This window comes from Syngnathus acus, chromosome 24 (genome assembly GCF_901709675.1).
Source record: "Syngnathus acus chromosome 24, fSynAcu1.2, whole genome shotgun sequence".
NCBI lineage: Eukaryota > Metazoa > Chordata > Actinopteri > Syngnathiformes > Syngnathidae > Syngnathus > Syngnathus acus.
Genome location: NC_051108.1, coordinates 5,429,145 through 5,435,558, shown reverse-complemented (window position 1 = coordinate 5,435,558; position 6,414 = coordinate 5,429,145). Strand labels below are relative to the sequence as shown.

General features: G+C 35.9%; 1 long non-coding RNA gene across 1 annotated transcript; it reads right to left on the bottom strand.

Moving 5' to 3' along the window:
• Positions 1-4,680: 4,680 nt before the first annotated feature.
• On the bottom strand, positions 4,681-6,017 carry LOC119118210. Its single transcript, XR_005096668.1, has 2 exons — positions 4,800-6,017; positions 4,681-4,769 (listed from the first exon to the last, which is right to left on the bottom strand). It is a non-coding gene; the product is annotated as an uncharacterized LOC119118210 (long non-coding RNA).
• Positions 6,018-6,414: the final 397 nt, after the last annotated feature.

Sequence of the window (6,414 nt, the reverse complement as noted above, 5' to 3'; positions counted from 1 at the left end):
AAGTATTTGGACACACAAGGTAATAACATGAGCAAATGTGGAATTGTTTCTTTATTATAAAAATATTGCAACCAAAATAAATTTGACATCTATCCCATGCGGCACCTGACAAAAACGGAATGTCTCAAAAACATTTTCATTGCCAGACCCTAGAGATAAAACGATTCTCCATCTAATTGTGACAAGACGTTCCTTTTTTGTTCTTTCTCAACAAAACATTTACAAAGATAACCAACATTCTCACCTACTAGATAGCAAACAGCCAATCAAAACATGCCCTGTCTGACTCCTGATTGGTTAATAGATTTTAATTTATTAATTTCTGGTTATTATGGCAAAATATACACACACCATGCGGTGAAGTGAAAAATAGTGGAGCAATTAAGGTGGAACTTCTTCGTGTAACTATTATGTTTCTCTTTGTGGACACTCTTGGCAACCACATGGAAACTTCAATTGTGCTTTCTCAGACGACGCATAAACATCATTCTCTCCATGCGTCACTTATTTCAGCCAAAGAATTAGTTGCTTCACTACCAAATGTTAAGGTAGCCACAACATGCGTGTTAAACGTGCTCCGTTAACATTCAGTCTTTCTGTGCCATGTTTCTTGGAACACATCTTCTGTTATTGAAGAAGTAACCACTCACGCAGCTCAAGGAATTCTCCTCCTTAAGTGTCTCTTTCTGCTTTTCACCCCAAGTATTTAGTTGCCAGTTTACCACTTGCTCATTTCCTCTGCAGACTCAACTCGGAATTACAAACACAGCTCGCGGTGTCATTGTGTGTTTTCTATGAAAACAGAGTGACTTTGCAATTGGCAAAGCCTAGTTTTGAAACACATTATAAATGATAATAAATAATATTATAAAATACAATAAATACAGATTCAAGGAAATTCAAAGCAGTAAAGAATTTTTTTAATATGGCATGTGAAAAGTTATGAAGTCTTAATAATAAAGTTGATAATAATACACATTAACACTGATATTGGCACAAACAAAACAAATGAGCACACATATTCTAAGTTCAATTGCCTTTCCTTGCTAAGTCTGGTGTGTTTGGAGATGGTTACTGAGGAGACAGTATGCAGGAGGCCTCCGTGCCTCCTACTGAAAGCCTTTCTTTCGCTGATAGATGTCCGAGCCTCTTGCTGAGTCCAGATTTGTAATCCATGGAGCATGCAGTTCACGCTTTTTTTTGCAATAACGTTCACAAATTCAAAAGTCACATAAACTTGTCAGTTCAACCTTGATTAAGTTTATTTTCAGAATAAATAGCATGGTTGCGGTTCTCATGTCCGAGATTAAGATTTACTAACGTTTGCACCTGGATATTTGACTCATTCTGCTCTGTGCAGCTACATGGAGCAGCTTTTTGTCGTGCAATAAATAGTGTGAGGAGGTGTACTATGTATATTATGCTGACAATAAAGCAGAGATAACTGAATAAAAAACTAAAAATGTTATAAAAACAGAATAAAAAAAAAATCTCAAAATGATATCAAAACAACCAAAATTGAAAACTATTATATTATAACTACACATTTTTTCAAAACAATTTGGCGAATCAGTTTACAAACAACACAAAATTCATCAGTCCTGTCTATTGCGTCAAAAAAAAAAAAGAAAATGCAAAATGATTGGTTCGCAAATGCAGTGACCCCTCAAATGTGGTGCACGTTCAAATATTCTGCTGACATTTGCCCTAAAAATGAAACATCCAAATACTGTTAGCGTGTTCTTTCCAAGCTGCAAACAAAGCTACATTTGTATGGTTATCAAATAAACATAGCGCATTTACTATCATGTTTCAGTATTTGTCAAACATGATGAAATGTAGAAATGTGAGTGGCTGAAAATGATAAAACCATTGAGAGAAATAGTCTCCTTTCAGGCAGAGGTGGTAAAGCACACTGATTTGTAAAAGGGACCTTTGGAAGATATAGAAAATTCACATATAGGCACGTACTGAACATTTAACACAGAAATACAGTCTTGCAGTTAGTCACGACTTTTTTAGGCAGTCCAACGCTGGTTTTTTTTTAATAAAAAAGACAGATTCAAATATATTTCAGGTAACGTCCCCTCAATCTTGTGCCTTCAATGAGTTGCATCAGAGACTCGATCAAGCGGGCATTCATAAAAAGTTGCCCACTTTTACACTGCAAAAAATCATCCCGTAATCAGATCATTAATTGCGCAACATGGTCAGTGATGACAAAAATCCAATGTGACAACAAAGAAATGAGACCATGGCAGCCGCTACTGGTCATGACTAAATGCCAACTGGCTTATGTCACAGGGTGGCGTAACAGCTCATCTAATTTATTACAATACTTCTCTCATTCGGATTCTTAGTCATGATTTTATGTATTCCGCAACTGTCACGCAACTGAAGGTGCAACAAAAATGGTGGGGAAGCTCCATAGCAATGGTCCCTAAATCTTTTTTGTATTAAGGACCGGTTTCATGCATGAACATTGTATACACTAGCTAGAACTGCGGGAGTACAAATGACAAAACCTTTAAATTACACTTAATATCAAGTAATCAATATTTCCCTGCAAATAGATTTTCCTATCCTCATTTTGTCTTGGTAGCTGTGCACAGAAATTCCCACCTCACATTAATCCAGACTGCAAAGAAATTTGAAACTGTCGAGGCCATAGGTGTCAAACTCAAGGCCCGGGGGCCAGATACTGCCCGCCACATCATTTTTTTTAAATTTATTTTGTTTCATTCATGAACTTCACTAATGCATCACATTTTAATGTGATATTTTAACCCCGGAAAGACTATTTTGGGCTGACACCGAGACTTCCTGGAACATATCTATTGCTTGGCGACCTCGTTGGGATGACTGTGCAGAAATCAACATTAGTACTCAGTCTTTGATTTATTGGAGAGCTTGGACAGCTTCCAATTTGTTTCTGGGAATATCTGTGAGAATGATGGAATTAGTTGGTTCCTTATTTGCTTTGTCACACTGACTATACATTTTTTTTAAATGTTTCAAATGAAACAAAAGAACATTTTTACCATTTTAGAAATGTTTGCATGGTTAAAGAAGTGAAGTTTCTTTCCTGAATGAAAGATCAAAATTAACATGTCTAGTTCTGTTGTCTGTGTGTCAAATTCACTGTAAATCAATCTGAAGATATTATTAATGGAAGTTTACAACTCCCATTTGCTCCCCTACGTTTTTAACTCTGACACATGTGGTCTTCATGCTGTGGCTACAGTCTGTACAACATGTGGTTTGATTTAGTGCGATGGAAAGATTAAATGGGGAACTTGGAAAAGTGAAAAAGAGCTGTGTCCTTTCTTGTTATGAAATTTAACTACATCTCTCGGAAGCTTTTATCAAAGCTCGAGTAAAGCTCAGCGCTGAATACCTGGAACCTTATTGCACTCCTTTTTTGTGGATCATGATTTGGTTTATGTGGTGTTCGGCAACCATGCCAGCATTAGTTGGATGGTTTTCTCTGTTTTAAGGACATGATGCAATTCTCCATTAATGTCAGTAGTTAACTAAGAAAGAGAAAAAAAAAACAAATTGTTGAGAGATGTGGTTAATACATATGTCAAGATAAATTTTGTATTGTTAATATTTAGTGCATATTCTTCTACATTATGGCGCAACATTACGTTGGTAATGGAGGAAGAGTGTCAACACAAAGGAATAAAGTATTTTCAAAGTGGGCATGTGAAATATATTATAAATAGAACAAAGCGTTAACTGCTGTTGACAGTGAGTTGTTCTATTTAATGAAATGGAACAAGAGCAGACTAGCATAAAGTATGTGCCAGTGAACGGAAAGAAATTAAGTCAATGACGTCAAATGAAAGACCAGTCTGCAGTTTCACTTCAATTTAAAAACGCATACCTGACCCTGACTTCAGGTTTTGTTCATGCATTCCCAAAAGTATGTTTTTACACAACAGGAGACATAAAATGAATTTAAAATGCTGATGACATGCAGAGTATAATGAAAAATGGTGTTCTCATTCTGCTTTCTTGAATTCCACAAATCCATTTTCTGTAACAAACAGCAAGCTGTGAATGTGGATCCTAAAAAAAGCAGACTCCAGATGAAAGTAAACAAACTTTGAAATATAGTATCATGTAGGATGAAACGTATTTATGTGCAGGATAGCTAGCCAAATATTTTATTCTGTTTGAAAGAATGGCGTGGTTGACCCGATCAAAAGAAGCGCTTACATGCATGGGTCCTACAAATTTCCATAGACAAAGCACAGGTGTGCTTTTTGGGAATTTGGCAGATTGCACTGCGCCTCGCTCGGTGTTCCGGGGGACCGAGGATGATTTCTATTCCACGTTCCCGTCATACCTGACGATTTGGTAACAGAAAGTAGAGTACACTTTAGACCAGGTGAAACCAGGTCTAAGTTGTGGCGCGAGTGATGTAACCCGATTCCCATTACGCGTTGTTGTAATTCATCATATTTCATTCACTGATATGACATCAGTGTGCATCAAACCCTTTAAATCATTGTAGAAATCAATTCATATAATGCATTATTATTATTAGTGTTATACATACCCAGTACAAAATGTATACAACAAATTATTGGATGTGATTAAGATTAACTTGACGAGCATCACGTGTCAGCCAGAACAAGTTTTAGACAGCAAAATAATCAATAAACCAGTCAATCAGATTATTAAGAATGAAGAAACATTTATTGGTTAAAATAGTTTTCACAGATACAATGAATGTTTGCATTGCTATCATGCACTTTGCACTGTACATAGATTAGCACTGTCGGAACTACTATAACAAATGACTATTTTTCCCGCTTTGTCAGTGAAATATTAACATTTGGCCCATAACAATTAAACCAGCAGTTGGATGCTTCATATCACGCACCTTAGTGTTTTTATTTTGTTACAAAATAAATTAGCAACATTTATACAGTATCAGAAAACTCTTCTCACGTTGTGGGTGCATCATATTAACATAGTTATCACCTACTAGATCACAGTGCAAATGCCATTGTAGCTGAAAGATCCATGTAAGTACCAACACAACGACTCATTTTGAAAGAGCAAATTGAGATTGATTCTAATGTTTTGTAGTTGAGGAGCTACATTGGCATATATTTTAATATAACTGACTAAATATTAGTCCAGATCTAGAAGAAGTCTTCTAAAAACTCACATTTTCATTGTGTCAGTTAGCATGATTTACAGTACTAAGTAACTATTTCTCAAGCAGCAACGCTGACATCGAATTGGAAACAAATCCGCTAACGAGATCATTCACTCAAATGAATAAGAAAAAAAAATCTTTCGGTTGTCTCCCAACTTCCCACAAATATGAAAAAGGCAGCAATGATTTCACCAACCAATACATTGCTGTGTTACGACAGCCTGATGCATCAATTTTGCCACTAACACGCTCCTTTTAAAAAAAAAAAAAACATACAAATAAACCCACAGAATGAAACATCACATAAATTCAAAGTTTATCAGGAAAAAAACATCCAGACTGACTACATCAGTCAGTCTGGATGTTTTGTGACTGTGACTGTAGAAACGGCCAATAAATATACATGTTGTAGGGAGTTTAAAAAAAATGAAAATTATATAAGATGTACTGAATAGTAGTCAATTCGTAATTGGAGTAGTGGATTTCCATCATAACTCAAGCAATAAATACTCAGCAAACTCCCAAAAGCCTTGTTTTGCCTTTTTTTGCAAAGTGGTTAACATTAAAAAAAATTGTCATTGGAAAGACACAGCACTCAATGGGCTTTTTTTTTTTAAATGTTCACATTTCAACTCTTATCTCATAATTGGAAAACATTTTGAGGCTTAATCAATTTCCAGTAATAAAATAGTCACCTTAGAATTCTTAGAAATGCGAGTCCACCAAGCAAAACCGTTGGTACATTTACAACTACCTAAATTAGAACTACCGTATTTTCCGCACTATAATGCGCACCGGATTATAAGGCGCACTTTCAATGAATGGCCCATTTTAAACTTTGTCCATATATAAATCCATATATTTGGACACGCCTGCTGTAGTGGCTCAATATTGGTCCATATATAAGGCGCACCTGATTATAAGGCGCACTGTCGGCTTTTGCGAAAATTGGAGGTTTTTAGGTGCGCCTTATAGTGCGGAAAATACGGTACATGAAATGCTTGGTAGTAAATAACCACCTTGTATCCAACCTGGTATCCTGAAATTGTTTATTAGGCTGTTTAATGTGTACTTCATGCACCACCAGAAATGTTGCAAGTTTTGGGAATGACAATGAATATATGAGGAATAACTAACATGACTTTATAAAAACTGAAATGATATATCACCTATCTTTGGCAGACTTCTATGTTAGTGTGCCAAAACGGTTGGTACTTGACCCGTTTAGGGACAATTAC